Consider the following 22,805-nt stretch of genomic DNA (forward strand, 5'->3'; position numbering starts at 1 on the left):
CACTGTATTTAATTCGTCAAGCATATACACTGTATTTAATTCGTCAAGCATATACACTTTGTTTGATTCATCAAGCATATACACTTTATTTGATTCATCAAGCATATACACTTTATTTAATTCATCAAGCATATACACTTTATTTAATTCATCAAGCATATACACTGTATTTAATTCGTCAAGCATATACACTGTATTTAATTCGTCAAGCATATACACTTTGTTTGATTCGTCAAGCATATACACTTTATTTGATTCATCAAGCATATACACTTTATTTGATTCATCAAGCATATACACTTTATTTAATTCATCAAGCATACACACTTTATTTGATTCATCAAGCATATACACTTTATTTAATTCGTCAAACATATACACTTTATTTAATTCATCAAGCATATACACTTTATTTGATTCGTCAAGCATATACACTTTATTTGATTCGTCAAGCATTATACACTTTATTTAATTCATCAAGCATGTACACTTTATTTGATTCATCAAGCATATACACTTTATTTGATTCGTCAAGCATATACACTTTATTTTCTATAAAATCTGTTCGATTATTGGTATGTTTATCATTATGTATAATAATAAAATCGTCGTCGTCTGCTGTCCGTCCGTTGAAATCTCCAAGCAATGTAGACGAGTTGTGGCGCAAAAAGGACGCAATTTTGGCGCAAACGGATTTCTCCCACCTTTTTTCAGTTCATATTTATGAAGTACAGATTATTGAAATATAATAAAAATATATAAACATAAGCGTCCGTGACATTGTTTTCCTTCTTTGTTTATTTATATATAATATACAAAAACTCTTTTGTTGTTTTTAAAAAGTAATTATATTTGTGTAATGGAGAAGACAATTCTAAGTTGTATAACTTGTATCCGATCCATTTTTCCTATTTTATTTCGACAATGAAATATGTTTAAACTATAATATTTTGATATGCTATAGGTACACGTATTTTGTATACTTGTCTATGTGTTGGAGTGCATTGTTTTACTAACTTTTTCCACTCGTTTATATTTTACTTGTACTTTAACTTTTATTTGTCTGTGTCTCAACTCACGAGAGACATGTTTTTCGGTCTTGGATCTTAAGATATTAGAATAGTTGTCCGATCTGTCAAATTACAGAATGCGACCTTTTCCCTATCGTGGCATTTTGAAAGTGGATTGACATCGCGGTGATGCACATGATATACCAGGAGATGTTTTCCGGCTGTGTAATCATCAGGTCTCGCTACGATTTTATCAGTTTATTATTGTTAACTTAGTTTGAATATTCAGGATTTGCAAATTTTAAACATCGGTAAAGTACTGTTGCCTCTTATAAAAGAATCTAAGATACAGGTGTGTATGATTAGATACAGGTGTGTATGATCAGAAAAGACAGACTGATCTGCTCATCATTTTAGATTTTACTGACCTGTTATGAAAAATATAAACAGCACCAAGAACTTTGTCTGTTTGTGTGTGTGCATATGTATGTGTATATATTTTTCAAGTCCTGCATCTCGTCAATGATTGCTGATGTTGCTTAATGTTTCACAAAATTATAATTTGCTAGTCTCTATACTGATTTAAGCACAAATTATAAAGACTCTGAACCAAATTAATTAGGTTTTTTTTTATTAAAAGAACTTCCTTAAATTCTTGTTTTTATTGATGCTTCGTTAGATAATACAATCAAAAGGAAAGACATACAACCGGTCCAGTATTTTGATCTAATAGGTCTACATGGACAAGACAACTAAGGATAATTACAGGATATGACTTAATAAAATATGCCAACCCTGTTTTATTATTCTTTAAGCTATAATAGTATACAATTATCATTATCATGTCGTCCACTATTTTTTTATTTTGTATTATCATATGGCTAGACATTATAAGAAATATGCTAAAAGAAATAAACATAAACGAAGGCTGAAAAATAAAGCTGCAATGCAGCTAAGTAAGCTAAAATTTATGCTATCACAAGCTAGAAAACAGGTTGTTAATCTTTCGAATAGAAACTTAACTAGTGGCGAGTATTTGGTATTATCCAGAGGTTTGAAATTCATTCCTTCACCGTCAGTCAAAAGGGCAAAGCAGGACTTATTACATGATTTCGATGAATTAGCCAGAAAAATGAGATGTCGTTACTTGTATCATGGTAACTTGGATGAAATTCATCCCTTCAGAGTTAAATCTGGACACACGCCAACATTAACCTGCATCTGATATCATTATTTAGTTTTTACTTTTTTTTCTTTATTTATGTATGTTTTAAAATACTTATAATTAACATCCATTTTCTTTTTGCTTACATTAGCCAAAGGTTATAAATAAGTTGATGATGATCTTCTTCTGTATGTAACAGTAAAATATTTTTTTGGTTGATTGCCACGAGATTATTTTTCACCGTTAAATGACAGAACAATAGCGTGTTGTGTGTAACGTTTTTGACATGCCTGAGTAATTACGGATGTTTTAGAATATACTACACGTGTAAGTATTGTTGACAATTCTACAGGTAGATATATGTCTGACGCTGCACAGGTATGTTTAGATTTCATTTTTACCTAAATGTATCATGTTGATTTTTTGTAACAGGGTTAAAATTTCCAACAAAAAAAATATATATATAGTAATTGTACTACATCTTTAATAATTATTGTAATTTGATTTTTAGTCTTAGCTTGCAATACCAATCAAGCCGATGATAATACTAGTACGTATGCTATTTGAAAAGGGTGTTCCCGTCAAGGTTTAGTTTTGATGTGCCCTGAATTTGTATTATGCCATAAATTTGTAAATAGTTTACATCTAATTATGGCATTTTAACCTTTTACAGGCCGTAAGTTAAATTTTGTTTGGTTAACAGGGAAATATATGTCAACTTTATGAATTACGTTATACATGTATGACATGGTATGATTTATAGCTAAAACCTATATTAATCCAGTTCAGTGTTCTCATTTACATTTCAAACTGATAAAATGAATTGGCGTAAAGATTGGACTTGTAATAAATCTTTAACATTCGATTATAACTCCTTTACTGTCATAATAAATCCTCTCACAGATATATTAATGTCCGAACGATTAAAAGGCTTAGGGAGAATTACAATAGATAATGTAATACACTCTTACGATGAAATATAAATTACATCAAAATTTTTGTTTGAAAATCATTGATTTTGTTTTTATATAATTACATTGTATAATAATAAATTGCTTAATGTCGCGTTAGCGCGTAACTTCTATATCGCATCGAAAACCCAATACAATATCTAAACAAAGAAGTTTTGTATGAAATCATGCTACAGAAAGTTCTTCAGTGAAGTTAAAACTTATATTTAAGACAATATTTGATAACTGTATGTACAGATAAAACCCAATATTAAAATGCTTAAACTGAAAAAAACCACAATACCCAGACAGTTATATAATTATCTTATAAAATAATTAGGATTTTATACATTTGTATTTTGGAATTATCAAAAAAACTCGTTTTGGACGAATTAGTCTAACAGAGAGAAGACAAACTCACAACTTTGAACTGGAAGATTACTGTGAATAGATCGGTTGTACTTTAGGCTTTGATTACATTGAAACGTACTTAAAATTTTGCGATAAAAGCATTTGGGACTAGTCTGTATGGAACACGTCAACAACAAGATAACTAACTATAAGCACCTGTTGTTTGTTTTGGTAAATTTTTGTTTGTAAATATTTTATGGAATAAAGACATTTTATCATTGAATCAATGGTTATCGTGAGTAAACATTTTATTCAATTTTCCATTTAATCGTTCCAATATATACATGTATATTATGGCATTATCACACATCCCACTTTACATATGTTTCCACTAAGTATGCTTATGTTCGATCTTTTCATGGGATGAAATTTTAAACTTGTCTATGTTCATATCAGATAGAATGAATTAAGAATTGTTCATGCGTGATTATTTTATACGTCATTTAATCAGGAATAATAATTTAAATATATTATTACGCTAGCGCATCAAATATCTTGGTTTGATCGATAAGTGTTATATTTTACATAGGTTACAGATGGAGAGGATTGTTTGGTTATAGAGATCCTGGATTAAAAATTGACATGCTTATTATGTGAGTAAATATTGTGTAATATATCATTAGATGTTGACGTTTGCTATATTAATACAGATATAAAGTTATTGTTACTATATATATATATATACACACTATTTGTAAAGTGCTACATTTTTAATTAGAATACACTTTAATTCAGAGTTCAAAAAGTTTTCTCTACATTGGCAAGACATTTCACAAAAAAGAACAACACTTGCTTAATTTACAACAAATGCACAAATTCTCAATGTATACACAATAAAAAAGAATCATCCCATATTTCATTACTTTTGGCATTTACTGAATTATTTGAGCTTGTTTTTAAAGTTTAACTTAAGGTAAAATATTAAGAAAGCTGTGAAAATTGCAAAATTTGGTTGAATAGATAGGTATTTTGAATTGGTGGTCTGACACCTTACATTGACCTAGGATCTGGTATAACTTTTTCAATTGGCGTTGATAATGTTTCATTCCATCGACGTTTAGAATTCAATTTTCTTCACTAACAACATCTAGAACTTCTCTGAGAGTAAGCTATCGAACCCCTTTACCTATGTCAACTAGTGCCATTTTGTTACTAGTTACAGGTTAACTGTGTGACTTGTCATAGAGTGAACAAGTATATCAAGATAAAAAAAAACCAGGAGCGAGACCGAGTGCGTCGACAGGGTTACCGTCTAGACTACTGCTATGCATGCATAGAAAGGGCGATAACCGCGTATTCATAATTCCTAAGGAAAGGATTAGTTTGATTAAATTTGTATCTTTTCCTTTTTGCTATATTTTAGGCAAATAAGATATGTTTAAACTAAGCAATAAACTGAAGCAAGACACTTTATGTATCTATACCATATTACAATTGTTTTCTTTCTATTGTAGGCAAAATGGATTATGTTAAGTCAGCGCTACAGATACTTCTGCTTGGGTTTTTCTTCTTTGCCTTACTGTGGATTTGTGTACACGCAGACAAATTATTACTAATATTTAAGAGTTTATAGTACAGTCATTTTGGTGGACCAAGAGTGTTCTAAAACAATTTTCGTTAGCAATGTAAACATTACAATTAATATCTTAATATGCATATGGATATATCATTGCATCGATACTGTCCATCATTTTAGAATCTTTCTAGCTCTTGGATACATGTGTATTGGCAGATTCACATGTGACTTATTACATTCATGCCTACCGGTATATCAGATGTTGTATTTAATATGTCTAACATGTATGAAACGAATGAAAACTTAGTTTATTAAATGTTTATGTTTTTCTTGCTGATTTTTAACATGCCATCTGTCTGTCTCCAGTGCAATGATTAAAAAAATAATGTAAAATATAATAGATAGAGAGGACCTTCAAACTGCAAACAATAGCAGCAAGACAAGATCTTCTAGAAAATTGAAGTGACAGAAATCATTGACATTCCGTTTGGATAATTATCCAAAAAAATAGTTCACTTTGAGTACTTTTTTTAATGAATAAGCAACCAAGTAGTTGATATTGTACATTGGTAAAATTTCAGACAGCTAATTAGCAAAATCGACCTCTTTAGTTTTGTGTTAATTTATTTAAAGTTTGTTTTTTCTTCATCTATTTAGAAGTTGGTGTCTATGGATTTTGTTTTATCAGTATCTGTTATTCACAAGTCACATGTTTTTATTGATTGAACTTTGTATGTTTATGTCTTTTGCTTCGAGTCCTCGGATATGTTCAACAAAAAGGCTTTGATATTGGTATTTACTGCTATTTAGGTAGGAATAAGAGCAAAGATTGATCAGCCCTTAGTATGAATACAATACGCCTCAGCATGTAACTTTTTTGTTGGTCTTGTACAATTCAAAGATATCTGTAATTGATGTTGATCCACTTTTTTTTTTTAGAAAAAATTGTTTTGCAAAGTGTCTAGTAGTTAGACGCTTAGTGTATACGTGTAATATATGATGCAGCAGGGATCAGCAGGGGTTCGTTTGAAAATAGTGATATTAACTATGGTGATCAAAATCTTATTTTGAAGAAGTTAACAGGCATTTTCAACAGTATCAATTGCAGGAAAACAAACACTTAAATTATAAAAGTGATTCGAAGACAGTTGAATTCTCCACAAAATGGAGACTTACGGAATGAAGATCTGAAGCTTTGCCAAATTCGACGTAGCTGCATAAAACGTGGAATTGATACTGGTGTTATTTTGTAAAATACAAACCTTTAAACAAAAAATGATTTAAAAAATCTCATTTGAGATGGCCTTTTCTTGACATTTTAAAACGTGATCATGTTGTTTTTTTGTTATAAGTTTCTATAGATTTGTATGTCCCTAAATACACCTTTAACGTATTTCTATTCACATAATCATCGATATTTTGTGAAACTTACAATGAATTTCAATTTCTAATAATTTTTTTTCTTTAAAAAAATATTCAATTCAGTTCAGTTGAATTTTGTGCAAAAAGATATAGTTTCATTCAAAAGAACTATGAAGAGCAACATTACGGCTCGTATTCCTCAATTATTAGTTTTCTGTGTACTGATTTGTTGTCTTGTTTGACTTTTCATGGTTTGTTTTACCATGGTATGGTCTGATTGTCTTCAACTTACGTTTATTATTGTCCTTTTAGAGATAAAAAAATAATTAAAACACAGATTGAGAGAATAAGTTCAATTGTATTTCATTTAAGAGAATGGCCGCTGTAGATACGAATATCTTGTTTAAGGAAGGGATAAATTATATTTATAAAAAATCACTCTGATTCAAACTAAAATTCTCTGAATCTGATATTATTAAGATGCTTGATTCATTTATCGACCACATATTTGTTACGTTTGGAATCCGTGTTTTTCAACAAAACATTCGTACGGGAACGAACTATGCTCCTCTTATTGTCGACTTGTTCCTGTATCTATATGAAGCAGACTTCATACAGGAGCTTCTCAGGAAGAATGAATATAAGCTAGGATTATCCTTTGACTTCTCGTTCCGCTATGTAGCCGATGGCCTCTCACTAAATACTTTAAAGTTGGGTTACTATGTTGAAGGCGTCTACCCTATCGAACTCGGAACAAAGGATGCCACAGAAGCAGTTAAGTCTGCCTCATATCTTGATTTAAATCCAGAGATTGAAAATGAGGGTCGGTTGATAACAAATTAAACTTTACGATAAAAAGAATCATTCAGCTTCAAAATTGTAAACTTTAAATCTCTTCATATCTATGTAGCAACATTCCAGCAGGATTGCATATGCAGTATATATCTCCCAGTTGATACATTGTTCCAAAGTTTGCGTTTCCTATTATGATTTCTTTGCTAAAGGGTTGCTGCTAACAAGGAAGCTAGTGAACCAAGAGTTCCAAGTAGTTAAGTTTAAGTCATACCGTTTTGAAAGCTTTACGAACGCAATCACATGTGTGTTGACCGTTATTGGATATCTGTGTCATAGACGACCACGGATATGTTCCAATTGTCGTAACGATCTCTTAACCTCGATTATCATATTAACAGTTTTTTAAGGACCCCCTGTTCCTCAGTCTTTCTATGCTGTATTTTGTGAAATCCCTCGTTTTTTAGCATGGTATCTCAATTTCTAAATATAACTTAAGGATGTATTTAGGTGAGGTTTAGGAATTTTTGTCAGATGTTAGGACTCCTTGTTTTTTTCCTTCGATACAAGGTAAAATATTTTGCCCTATAACACCCATTTTTCTTTTCATATAAGACTTCAATAGCTCATAGAAGGTCATTTACCAAAATTTAAGCAGATTCTAGATTTCTTTTCTTTCGATTTGAGATCCAAATAATACCAATGCAAATATAAGGTAAAAGTCCGAGTCAGCCTTTTCCCGCCATTTAAAAAAAAATTAAATATCTCGAAAAGGAGCTCCATAACCTTTCAATATTTTCAGCTTATTTTGTTCCTTAACTAATGCTCTTCTGACTAATAATATCAATATTAAATTCTAGATTTTTTTAATTTCACCTAAGTACATCTTTAAATCTTAAAACTAATTTGCCTCTTAAATGAATAAAATACTATCAACACAGCCCCAAAAAAAAAAAAAAAAACGACACCCAAATAATCAAAGAAATCAAGGATTTTGAACAGTTGAACCAATACAAATAAAATCAATTGATGATAGCTATATAGTTATCGAACATAATGGTGCGCTCGAAGTTCAAAAGCAATCAGGCTAACAAGTGTTTCGATCAACCGGAGACCGGACACGACTTTCTGGAAAATTAAGTATGAATGCTATTTAAAAACAGCTACGACATATAAAAATAAATATAATTAAAATAAGACTTTTTTTGTTCAATCATTAATGAAAGTGAAATAGTGAAATAATAATTCGCTTTTAGCAGCCAGTTTAGTTTAATTTTGTCAAAATAAGATAAGAAACATCGCTGATAAATTATTCACTTGCAAGTGAATAATTCGACCTCATTGAATCCGTATATTCATGTGACCTTAAATTTAACCCATTAGCTAGAGATTGGTTTACGCATGTATAAGTCTTGTTCAGCTATCAAAAGGAAAAATATGTCAACATTGAAAGTGAAACAAAGGTGAACCATTTCATTGACTGATTCAATCCACAAAAAATCATTCTTATACAGATAAAAACGATGATTAACTTATTTTCTTAACCTATATTATGAAATCAAACAGACATAGAAAAGTCCAATTGCACGAGGTCGCTATCTTTTTATATTTATGTTTATGTTTATATCGGGTTATGTGATCGTCGGCAGTCTTCGATGGTTAATTAGATGGCGTCTAGACTAAAATACACACGAAATGCTGATATATATTACCGAATCCATGCATTGTTAATTGTTTATTTCAGACTAATTGTAATTTGGATATACGTTTTAGTATGTTATAAATCAAATATGAGAATTTGAGTCAAATCGGTGAACATGAATTTGACAGCTAATGCCCCTTTAAGTCTTTTTAAGAAATCTTATATGATTAAAAATTATGTCACTGTAAAGAGGATTTGTTGAATTATCACGTTGTATTAGTAACTTAACGAGTTATTAATTAGTGCTTTCTTGTATAGTAGATTCAGATTCAGAGTTAATATTTTATTAGAGTCTCACCACATACAAACATATAATAAGATTCACAAAATAACTTATAAAACAAATAAAACATTTGTAACGTATGCATCAATCTTAAAACAGATTTATGAGAGACTTTAAAGAAACAATATATATATTACATTTTTACACATTTACATTTAAAATTTACAATGTTTATTTATAATACATGTATGTAAAACATTTTGTTTCTTTTAAAACTAGTGAAATAAAATACTGTTTCTCCTCAATAAAATGATGTTGCCAGGTTTTGGCAACTACAGTAGCAACATTCTCATCATTAAATAAACATATAAATTGTTCAATATCTGAAAGTAGGTGAAAACGTTCACTAAAACGTATATCAATATAGCTTCGTGTATCATGATTTGTCATAAATCTACATAAAATGGGCATTTTAAAATGACATGAATTTTATCTTCAATAATAGAGTTACAGTTAAAACATGTCCTCCCATAAACTTCTTTCCTTTCATACCTTCTAGTTTCTATTTTAAGGGGAGAAGCCCACATCTAAAGCATGCAAAAGCACTCCTATGTAAATGACTAACATGTTGTATGTGCTGTTTGATTCCAATACGAAATAAATATATTTGCCTACGATTTTTAGATAACAGGTCAAAATTACATGCCTCGTAGAGTCCAACGTTTATGTAAATTTTGCTAACAAAACGTCGTTTTTCTTACACTGCACCATTCGATTGTTTGACGATTAGTCTAAAATTAAAGTTAAATTGTTTCTCTAGGTGTATACCAATTTGAGCCGTGTATTATGAAAAAATAAAACTGTGATAAGAATCACCATTTTACTCTTCCGTTACCGCACTAATTTTAATTTCATAAATTAAAAACCTACCTGACATATGTTCGTTAGGATTTCTTTCTCTCGTTGGCATTTAACTCGCTCCCCCACCGGAAGTTAAAAAACAACTACTCAGGTGTACTATGTTATGACTTCCGGTCCAGGTAAACGAGATCAGTTTTCTTTCTCGGCGCTTGAAAGACAGAGGAATTTTTCAGCGTGGTGAAAATTATAACTCAAGAGAACCGATGGCTGAAGCTACGGTGATGATGAATTTATCTGATAATGAACACGTGGAGGAACCTCGAGATGAGAGTAGTGGCGCGGGGACCGCCATTATCGTAAATAAAAGCAGCTCTTCCAAGAAAAGAAAGAAAAGTAGAAGCAAATACGACATTTTGGAAGAAAAGATGAACAGTAAGTGGGACAGTGTTAATGAAAAATTTGATAAATTGTTCAACATGTTTCAAGCCGGGAATTGTGCCGTAAATGGCGAAAAAAATTCCGAGGCTAGGGGTCAGTCACAAAGATATCCTGAAGTTGTAAAGCAAACACAAAGTTTGCGACAAGAAATGTCAGATAACGAATACGAAAATTCGGATGACAATATTTCTATCAGACCTAGAGATGATGAAAATTTAGGTGATAGTGACAATGAGTCGGACACAAAGTCCACTGATGAAGAACACTTGTCAGTGGAGGCAAAAAAGCGTTTATATGATCTATTTGGTGATGATGCCTTGACAAAAAAGTCTGAAAAGAAAATTGGCATTGCAATTGATGATGCTCAAAAACAGGTGCTATTAAATAGATGGAGGACTGAACATCCTAATTTAGTCTCTGCTTTTGCAGAAGAAAGCAAGGATGATTTTCCAGTACATGAAGATACTGAAAAATTGTTACTAATTCCTTCTACATGTATTGATGACCTGATCAGTAGATGTTTAATTAAAAAACATGAGAAGAAGGCATCAGCTACCAAAGGGGGTGAAAGTTTATTCAGTCAACCGAGTAAAATGATTGATAGAATAGCTTACAGAGGTCAACAGGCCGACTCTATGGGTATTGTTATGCATATGTACATGCAACAAGGTTTGGGTTCACTTATGCAAACTTTACAGTCAGACAATGGAGATTCTGATAAGGCACTACAACAGGTTCGGGATGTATTTGCCATTTCTACTAAAAGCTTAGACCAAGTGGGGCGTACAGGTACGTTTCATCATATAGTAGTACGGAGGCAAGTAGCTATGACTGATACGGGTTTATATGAAATTGATGAGGCTAGAGACTTATCTGATTTACCATTGTCAGCTGATGGTGTGTTTGGGTCTGACTTTGAAAAATTTCTCAAGACTCGTAAGGAAAAAAATAAAGCTCTGGACGATTTACTGCCAGACATTAATGTTAAAAGTCACATTTAGGTAAGAGAAAGACTATGTCTTCTACAGAAGCTTCTGTTTCTAAGAAATCTTATGTTGTAAAGGACAAAACAGAGTCATCAGATCGTTCTGACTATGTAAATAAGCCAAATTTAAATTGAAGACATTTTCAGAAAAAAAGTTGGGCATAGTGAGACTAAAAATGAAGTTCCACATTTTTCGGATCCCAAAGTTTAAAAGAGGTGCTAGTAACAGTAGAATGGGAGCAAATAACTCAGGATCAGTGGGTTCTGTCAATTATCAAAGACGGTTACAAACTAGAGTTTCTGCAAAAACCTCCTTTTCTGGGAATAAAAAAGACAGTAGTCAGTACAAAAAATCTAAATATTATAAATTTAGAAATAAATTCTCTTTTGGAAAAAGGGGCAATAGAAAAAGTACCAGTCAAAGACAGTCAAAGACAGGTTTTTACAGTACATTATTTCTAGTTTCAAAAAAGAATGGACAAATGAGACCGGTTATAAATTTGAAACCACTAAATCAGAATCTTCAGAAGCAGCACTTCAAAATGGACACAATTTCAAAAGTGATGAACCTAGTAAAACAAGGAGATTGAGCAATAAGCCTGGATCTAAAAGACGCTTATTTTCATATAAAAGTATTCAAAAATCACAGGAAATACCTCAGATTTTATGTTCAAGGTCAAGTTTACCAGTTCAAAGCCCTTTGCTTTGGCCCAACATCGTCACCACGAGTTTTCACGAAGGTGGTGTCAGTAGTTGCGGCCCATTTAAGAAAACAAAACATACGTCTAGCAGTATATCTGGACGATTGGATGTGTCTCTACCAATTTCAGCAAAAACTTGTAATAGATCGAGAAATAATGTTGAATCTCCTTGTTCGACTACGCTTTTTAATCAATCACGAAAAGTCCAGTTTAATTCCAAATCAAACAATCACTTATTTGGGAGCGGTGTTCAAATTAGATCAAGGTTTGGTGTTACCGACTCAGGACAGGATACAGAGTCTATTTCTATCAGTACAAAAAGTAATGAATGGCAATGTAACAGCCAGACATTACATGGAAGTACTGGTGAAAATGGCATCTCGTCTCGTTACAATTACTTCGAAATTGGACTCCATCGAAAATGAGTTTAGAATTTCAAATTCAATGTACTCCAATGCTAAAAGCTCATTTGAAATGGTGGTTGTCTTTAGCAAATATTATGCAGGGAAGATCTTTAAAAGAAAATCAGATCTCAGTTATGATCACAACGGATGCCTCCAAGTCAGTTTTTGTGTCACACGAACAATCTAGAATTGGAAGCAGTTTTTCTGACATTGAAGAAATTTCAAAAGTTTTGAAAAACAAACTAGTTTTGGTTCGGTCAGACAATGTTACAGTAGTTCAATACATAAACAAGCAAGGAGGGACTCGGTCCCTTCAGCTGTGTCAAAGGACTTGGGATTCATGGATGCCTGCTCTAAAAAAACAATTTTATCTGAAAGCAGCATATATTGCAGGAGTAAACAATGTGTTAGCAGATCATATGAGTCGTATAAAACTTCATGCGACAGATTGGGAATTGGACAATTGAGTTGTACATCAAATTTTTCAAAATTGGGAGCATCCAACAATCGATCTCTTTGTGACAAACGAGAACAAGAAAGCAGTTGTGTTTTGCTCATGGATATATCATCCACAAGCTTTAGCAGTGGAAGCTCTGTCCATAGAATGGAACAGCATGTTTGCATATGCATTCCCCCCCCCCCTTGCACTAATACCAAAAATTTTACAGCACATGCAAAAGTGTCAGTGCGAGATAATACTGATAGCTCCGCATTGGCCAAGACAACATTGGTATCCCCAGTTGTTGCAACTACTAGTAGCTTGTCCGCTAAAACTCCCACTTGTAGAAAATCTGCTGGTTCAGGGAAAGAGAAAAGTAGCACATCCGAATCCGGATGTGTTTCAGTTAACTGCATTGCGACTATCGACCAGCAGTTTAAAACAAAAGGCTTTTCTGAAAATGCTAGGAAACTCTTGTCAGCATCTTGGCGGGTAGGTACTCAAAAGGATTACAAAGCTAAATTTAGAAAATACAATAGCTGGTGTTCTGAACGGGATATCGATCCCTATACAGCCTCTTTAGAAATGTGTGCAAAATTTTTAACACATTTATTTGAGAAAGGCTTACAGTATAGGACAACAATTGCAGGTTACAGGTCTATGTTGTCAGTATTATCTCCCATTGAGAAAATTCCTGTTGGTCAACATCCTTACATTATAAGATTACTGAAAGGGGTTTTCAATACAAGACCACCAAAAAGAAAACTTGTACCAGAGTGGGATTTACCTTTAGTCTTAGACTTACTAAAGAAAGAACCTTATGAACCAATGAAAAAAGCTAGTCTGAAATATATTACTTGGAAAATCTTTTTTTTTCTAATTGCAATTACTACTTTTAGAAGATGTGGGGATTTGCAATCTTTGAGAATCGGGGAAGGGTCAGTTAATGTTAAAAAAAAGGGTGTAACATTTTTACGTCATGGTTTGTCAAAACAAGATAGAATTTCCCATCAAAGTCCAACTATTTTTGTTACAGCTTTTAAGAACAACAGATTATTAGATCCAAAGAGGGCTTTGACACACTATTTGAGGAATACAGAAGATATAAGAGACAAGAATGGCATGGATGATCTGAAATTGTTTTTAACTGTAAATAAACCACATAGACCAGTGTCTTCACAAACTATTTTAAGTTGGTTAGTTAAGGTGATTAAACATGCATATAAGAAGCAGAAGAAGGAAATTACTTCAGTGAAAGGACATTCTACTAGGTCAATTGGACCTTCTTGGGCTCTTTTCAAAGGAGCCAAAATGAAAGACATTTTAGATAGTGCAGATTGGAGTCAAGCCAACACTTTTGTGAATTTTTACATAGAAGATGTACAGGTGGATTTTTTAAACATTTGAATACTTTCCCGACGAGTTTTGGTGGAGAGAATGTTTTTAAATATGTGTGAAAATATTAACAGTCGTATCTTTTAACTGTATATAGAATATACTTACAACATGAAGCTGTGAGAGACATTTTATATTAAAAATGGAGAAAAATATTTTAAAAATCATAAAACTTTAAAAACTACAAAAAGATGTTTGTATATATATATATATAAATTGAACTGATGCGAAGAAGAGGAAAAAATTTCCCAAAGGTTTATAAAGGCAAACTTCTATTTACCCACATCCAGAAGTGGATTGCTTTGGAATCAGAGATAATCCTAACGGACATATGTCAGGTAAGTTTTCAATTTATGTAATTAAAATTCAAAAATTTGTAATCAAGTTCAAATTTTATGAATAAATTATACCTACCTGACATATGTACGAACCACCCTTCCTCCCCGTAAATGAGAAGTTTCAAGCGCCGTGTGAAAACTGATCTCCTTTACCTGGACCGGAAGTCATAACATAGTACACCTGAGTACTTGTTTTTTAACTTCCGGTGGGGGAGCGAGTTAAATACCAACGAGAGAAAGAAATCCTGGTGTCTTCCTGCTATTCCTACATTTTATAAAATTGGTTCATTCAACCTATGCCAACATTTTGAAATTTAGGTATAAAATCTATTCCTACAAACAAAGAACAATAGATGTTGGTATAAGGTGTTTTGTTGTTTTAGCAATTTGAATTTGATTGAAATACAGGTAAGTACAGGTAATGTGGAAAGGATTATTACAATGATAAAAATGAATAATAAAAAAAGAAGATGCATTGTAGAGAATATAGAATAGAACATTCCCCAAAAAATGTATTTCTGTTAAAAATTAAAAAAAAATGTTTTAAAAATAACAAACTACGGAAGCGTATTAGCGCCACACAATTTTTTTTTTTATAATTTTCTTCCTATCTTTGCGATATAACGCAAACCTTTGCGAAATAAAGCAAAAATTTGCGTTATAACGCAAACATTTGCGATATAACGCAAACCTTTGCGTTATAACGCAAACATCTTGATTTCAATTATTCATTAAGTTTTGTATATATGTCCGTCTGTCATTAAATTTCTGTTGTGATTTAGTTAGGAAAAGAACCATAGATACAAGGCAAAGTCGTTATAATAAATATGCATAGGAATCAGAAAAGTATATAACTTAACAAGAAAATAGATATGTTATAGGCATATTTTATTTGAAAGGCCAACATTTTTAAAATTTTGATTTAGTAGATAAGAGCAAAAATAATGTCATACAATTGTAAAACTGTCAAGTCAAATAGACAAAATGATCTTTCTGCTGTAAAATGAATTATTAAGAAAGAATTTTTTTTTAAGTTTTGATGTAAGAAATCGTTTTTTAAAATCTCAGAATATGATAAAGATTCTTTGATAAAAAGTCATGAAATTTTCAATCTAGTGTGGTAACTTGGTAGCAATTTAAATGGAGAGAACATAATTTTATTGATAAAACATCTTCATTTTATTCATTTATTGCAAAAGGGTAGTTAACCAACCTTACACAATCCTCAAACGAGAGCTTACTTTGGAAGAATATTTATATTCAGCTATAGCTATATTAGCAGGGTTGTTTTTTTTTTTCTTCGGTATAACTTGAATTTACTCAATTTTCATTGTAATATATGTATATGTATTATCATGTATATCATTTTGGGGGCACTGTATAGCTTGATGTTCGGTGTGAGCCAATGCTCCGTGTTGAAGACCGTACTTTGACCAATAATGGTTTACTTTTACCAATTATGACTTCGATGGAGAGATTTCTCATGGTTTGCGTTATTTCGCAAAGGTTTGCGTTATAACGCAAACGTAGGAAGAAATATAAAAAAAAAAGTTGTGTGGCGCTAATACGCTTCCGTAATAAACCGTAAATACAACTTTTATTTAAAAGTTTAATAGATATCTTTATGGGGATATTATATTGTACGGTGAACTTTATTTATTTTGACTATGTTCTAATTAAATGGCGTTGATGCTAGAATAAATGCTACAAAAGTATAAAGTTGATCAAAGTGAAAAAGACCAAGCCCTAGCTTTTTTTAACCAATCCATACAACTCCCAGAAGGCATGCCAACGCCGATACTTCTATTCTTCATTCAAACCCAGAAGTAAGAGTTGTAGGATAGATTTTACAGAGGGGTTTGACATCGATGGCCCCGACCTACTTCGTACACCATCACATATATCTCCGCTAACATTGCCATTCAAACTACCTTTGCCTTACAAGAACGGCCAGACACTCTGTACCAAACAGTAACAAGTTTTATGAAGTACTATATGCTTAAAACAATATAAGGTAGTAATGACAACTATTATGAAGAAGAAACTAAAGTTTGTGTTTGAATTTGCAATAAAAATTACTTAACTTTTAAACAGTCAAAATTTTGCAAATTTTATAGATTAGATGATGATAAAATACAGAATAAAACATTTTAACATATGATTATAGCTATAGAGAAAAATTTTACTCATTAAATGTACGCAAATATCATGTGATTCAAGTTTTCATTTTTACTTTTATAAAAAGAGGGTTGCAAACTTTCCAATATACTCTAGTCATTAATACGACTTTTTCGAAAAATATGACCATGCAAAATTCTTACGACAGTGTGGAAAATATAGTGGACATATTTGTCTTGATATTAAGACCATTTTTAGCCGCGTGTTATTTGGGGAGATTAAACTCAAAATTTAGACGACTTTTTACACTTCTGTCACCGCACTATATGTTGACAAATGTCCTATAACTTTGATTTCGTTTTGCTGATGTATTTGTAACAATGCCTATTATAGTGCTTAAAGGTTTTTGGGACCATAAATAGTGTTTACATTATTGTGCTATTTACTATTTTTCATGAACATGATGAAATAAATAAATGCAACTATGCCGACTTTTAAAGTTTATTGTCCCTCGGTGATATGAGAGGAAACAAACATAACTTAACAGTACAAAAAAAGACAAGAATATATATTTATTTTGATGATTTGCAACATTTTATACTGTTAGTACACTAAAATTGCACATGAATCGAAAACTAAAGGGATATTTCATTTACCTGAAGTTAATTAGCTTCATGTTTTTACAACCTAATCCGCCTTAATCCCATGTTTGTACAAAAAAAAAGTCAAGCATTCCTCCTATTCCTACATGGATTTCTTACATTTTACATACCGGATTATCAAATGTAGGAATAGCAGGAATAAACCGAAATCCTAACGGACATATGTCAGGTAGGTTTAAATTTATTCATAAAATTTGAACTTGATTAGAAATTTTTGAATTGTCAATATTTCTCCTTTATATCACTCACCTTTTATTTGGTATTTTTTAACAAAGGTATGGCCATTTTACCCTGTCTTATGTTTAACTTACAGAGAACTTTATGCAACATAGCGGAATTTAAATAATAATAAATCTTAATAATGTACATAAAAAAATTCAATTATTTACCAATATAAATAATAGGGTCAAAATGTCGATGAACTTTTCAAAATGCATTTGTGTTAATAAATTCAGGGAAAATTGGCATGCGCTGTACATTTGGTTTGCAGTTTAATTTATTATTTTTTTCATTTCAAATCCAAAGAAAAGGCTAAATTACCATACTCATCACACATGAAATACTTAATTCTCGCAGTCTTCTGAACACAATGTCTTACAAAAGTTGTCTCGCTTACTCTCTGTATATTTTGAAAAGGATGGCGCCATGTGACTGAACCATTGGTTTTTAATTTGCATGTGTATGAAATGATCTTTGAAGATATGTTTCAATATGAAAATATGAAAATATGAAAATGTCGGGCAGTAGGGTCATTTCAACCAATCAAAAATAAATAGACATGTGTATGAGTAAATATCTTAAAGTAAAGGTATGTGACCTTTTTTAAAATCAACTGAAACATTTGTGTTTGCTTTTTAGTGCCAAATTTTAAGTTTTTACAGAAATACGTATGAGAACGTTTTGATAGTCGAATTTTGGCTTCAATAAGAGAACTTAATAATGTATATTTATTTGATATAAAACATAAAACAATTAACATATACATGTCCTTACATATATATAAAGAACAAATTCACATTCAGCTGCTAATAAAGTTAATGCAATGAAAAATACTTTGATCGGCAGGCCACACACATTACATATCCGCCGTATAGACCACTGATGCAAAAAAAAATGTACAAAAATATCAACCACATCATACATGTATGAAGGGAGGGTAAAAATTTAGTCCGATTACTCTAAAGGATTCTAACCTAGTAACGAAGAAAACCAATTCACTTGAAAGTGCGTAGTGAACACAATTCAAAATTCATGGAATGATTGACCTAAGGGGAATAACTGGAACAAATTTAGAAAATTCCGCATCGTAATCATTGAGTTATATTAATTTAGTTAGCTTTTTGTTTTTAAGTAAAGATAGTAATATAAGGGATATTATAAGTGGATAAATTCACTCAGAACAAGGTAAGACACGCTTAGTTAAGTATGTGGCATAAATATAGAAAGTTGAATATTTAGTGCAAATAATGAAATCAAAAATCCAAATCCTGTACCCAAGCACCTGTGATCGTACCTAGGACATGATATATATTAGTATAATAGTCCCAGATCCGTCATCGTACCTACTAGCTTTTTGGTGTGTAAAAAAATCAAACCTATGTCGATTCCTACTGAAAAAAGTTACGGGACACGTCGCAGACAAGGGAAGTAAAACAGAAATTTAAATTGTAAATCGTTTGTTGTAGAGGCCGTCCACAAAACAAAAACTGCTTCTCACAACTTCCATTTCCTTTCGGAAACTTCATTCCTTAACTGATACCTTTTCATTAGATAATCCAAAGTTGGTTGACCTATATAGATACAAAAAAAAGAACTATCAAATCTGATATGTATTTTATCCTAAACCTAGCATTAAAGGCCATTGGCGATCTAAACTATACTACAAAAGAAATGACTCCTATAACTTCCTCTTCAATTGTTGCAATGAATAAATAAACACATAAACACATAATTTGTTTATGAAATCATGCCTTTGCGAGATAAATCCTAAGACAATTTGAAATATGCTTGTATATTTCATCATATCGCAATTTTGTCCCCGAGAAAGAAACAAAAATTTGCTGACATAATAGTAAATAAAACCGTCCAAGGTACAACATTTCCACCATAAATTGTTTTTTTTTTTATAGTTTTGCTTCAATTAATGATTGTAAATGAAGATTATAGTTTAAGTGAACTGCAATAACTCAGAAAATCTAAACTTAGATTTAAACTTTACGATTCAACAGTCCCACTCTGAACTTACATTTGTACGTAATTACAGCAGCACCTGCAAAGGCATTATGCATAGTTCTGTATCTTGGCAGTTTTGATAAAAAAGCTTACTGGAAGATACCCTCTCTTTAGTGTTTTCTGGATCGTAAAGCATCTCTAATAAAAAAATAAAGTTCTATTGGAAGTACTTCGGTATATTGTATTTGAGATAAAAAACAAAAATTTCGGTTTAAGATGTACTTCGATGCAAAATGATCTTTATATTAACAGACTGCTTTATGATCGAATTCTTGTAAATTATAACAACTTTCCGATTTTGACCCTGTGGGGGAAACACATTCAGGGGAAATGCCCTACTTTTTCTGAGAAAAAAAAAAGTTCAATAACAGGTATATCAGTTTGCGAAAATAAAATGTCTACTCCATCTTGACTTTCTCGTGTAATTGTTATTCATAGATTTAATCATATAATAATTAAACTGATGTCTTGCGTTTAAAAAAAAATATATGTCTATTCTGTTAACAATGGACAATTCATAATTTACATTTTGTCATTGAATTTTCAATAATTCAGACTAAAGCACATGCTTTTAGCGCCTCGTTTTATCGAATCATACATAAACCCGTGTTCCCGCCCATTTTTAATTTCCACGTCAAATTTTCAACAAGACATTTGAATCCACTCATCTAACCTTTTTTCGAGCCTGCGACTTTGTCGCAGAAAGCCTGACATAGGGATAGTGATCAGGCGGCGGCGGCGGCGGCGTTAACTAACTTCTTTAAAGCTTAATATTTCAGAAGGTAGAATACCTGGATGTTTCATACTTTGTATATAGATGCCTTATGATATGAAGTTTCCGTCTGTCATATTTCCATTGTCCTTGATCTCATTTTCATGGTTCAGTGACTACTTGAAAAAAAAGTTAAGATTTTTTGTAATGCTAATTATTATGAGTAATAGGATAACTATATTTGGTATGTGCGTACCTTGCAAGGTCCTCATATCTGTCAGACAGTTTTCACTTGACCTCGACCTCATTTCATGGATCAGTGAATAAGGTTAAGTTTTCGTGGTCAAGTCCATATCTCAGATACTATAAGCAATAGGTCTATTATATTTGATGTATATAATGATTGTAAGGTGTACATGTCCAACTGGCAGGTGTCATCTGACCTTGACCTCATTTTTATGGTTCAGTGGTAATAGTTTAGTTTCTGTGTTTTGGTCTGTTTTTCTAAATCTGTAGGTCAACTATTTTTGTGTATGGAAATATTTTACGATGTGCATGTCAGTCTGGCAGGTTTATTTGACCGTGACCTCATTTTCATGGTTCATTGCTCAATGTTAAGTTTTTGTGTTTTGGTCCGTTTTTCTAATACTGTATGCAGTAGGTCAACTATATTTGGTGTATGGAAATATTTTACGATGTACATGTCAGTCTGGCAGGTTTTATTTGACCTTGACCTCATTTTCATGGTTCATTGCTTAAGTTAAGTTTTTGTGTTTTGGTCTATTTTTTTTTAAACTTTAAGCAATAGGTCAACTATATTTTTGTGTATGGAATGATTGTAAGGTGGATATGTCTGTCTGGTAGGTATCATCTGACCTTCACCTCATTTTCATGGTTCATTGGTCAATGTTCAGTTTTCCTGGTTAACTTTGTTTCTTAGATACTATAAGCAATAGGTCAACTATATTTTATGCATGGAATGATTTTTAAGGTGTACATGTCTGTCTGGTAGGGTTCATCTGACCTTGACTTCATTTTCGTGGTTCATTGGTCAATAAAGAATTTCCATGGTTTGGTCTGTTTCTTTTATACTATAAGCAATAGGTCATCTGTGTATGGAATGATTGTATTAAAGGTGTACATGTATTTCCGCTTTTGTTTATCTGACCATGACCTCGTTTTCTTGGATCATAAATGTTAATGTGATACTTGTAGTAAAACTTTATATGTAGGAATATCAACATAAAATCAGTGGTCAGTATAGTAGGCGAGACATTTCAGCGTGTGCACTCTTGTTATAACAAATTCTTGCTTTTGTATCTTAATTTTCAGATTAAACGGTTAAAGAGATAAAAAATGTATTAAAATTGCCATTTATGTCGTCTGGTAATATCAGCCATGTCAGAAGTTACTAACTTTTTTCGATAGTTGCAATTAATATCGATAATACACTCAGAGGTCAAAAATGTTTCACAGCTAGAAAATTACGCTATATACATGTACAATATACTTCATATAAACCCTTTTAAAATTTTCATAAGCTTATTTCAGATCCGATCGAAATGAATTTTTACTGTTAAACTAATATTAAGTAAATGTTTGTTATGGTGATCTTTTTATGACTTGTCATTACTGAGCAATCATATTTAGATACGCATATTGAAATTTGTTCCCTACTCATGCTATATACCTATGTACTAGTACATTTTAAGAGCAGAAATTCATATTAACACAAACAATTTATTAAAATGAGAACGAGAAGCTGCAGATATCTCTGTATTCAGTAGTGAAATTGCATTCAAATCGCTCGAGAAATAACTTACGGACATTTTTTTAAAAGTATGTTTTTATATGAAATATATAGCGTAATTAACGAGTTGTGAAACACTTTTGACCTCTGACTGTATAAAGAGTTTGCAGAATTATGTGCTTATATGTCTTCCGTTATGGAATCAGTTCAAAAAGTATACAATGTAGTGGATTGGATTATCAATACCAACATAGTTTATTAACAGTGATGTATTCCAATTAATTCATTGATCTGCTATGGATCTACCCGCCCAGCTGCTAGATATTTGTCTACATTCACTGCTACTTTCCCTTTAGTGTCCATTTGGCATCAAGTTTTCACTTGTTGACCAGTTTGTTTTTGTTTGTCGTCAAAGGGGCATTCATTAGCTGTCAAATTCATATTAAGCGATTTGACTCAAATTCTCATATTTGATACTAAAACGTATATTCAAACTACAAAAAGTCTAAAATAAACAATTTAACAATGCATGGACTGGATATTATGTATCAGCATATCGTGTGTTTTAGTATAGACGCCATCTAATTAACCATCGAGATGACCTCCGAAAACTGCCGACGGTCATATAACCCGATATAA

At 31.8% G+C, this 22,805-nt stretch overlaps 1 long non-coding RNA gene across 1 annotated transcript; it reads left to right on the forward strand.

The window, feature by feature from the left end:
- The first annotated feature begins 2,337 nt into the window (after window positions 1-2,337).
- Window positions 2,338-5,381, forward strand: LOC127734291 (uncharacterized). Its single transcript, XR_007997505.1, has 3 exons — window positions 2,338-2,553; window positions 4,066-4,129; window positions 4,991-5,381. It is a non-coding gene; the product is annotated as an uncharacterized LOC127734291 (long non-coding RNA).
- Window positions 5,382-22,805: the final 17,424 nt, after the last annotated feature.

Source organism: Mytilus californianus, unplaced genomic scaffold, assembly GCF_021869535.1.
Source record: "Mytilus californianus isolate M0D057914Y unplaced genomic scaffold, xbMytCali1.0.p SCAF_3, whole genome shotgun sequence".
In the NCBI taxonomy this organism is placed as follows: Eukaryota; Metazoa; Mollusca; class Bivalvia; order Mytilida; family Mytilidae; genus Mytilus; species Mytilus californianus.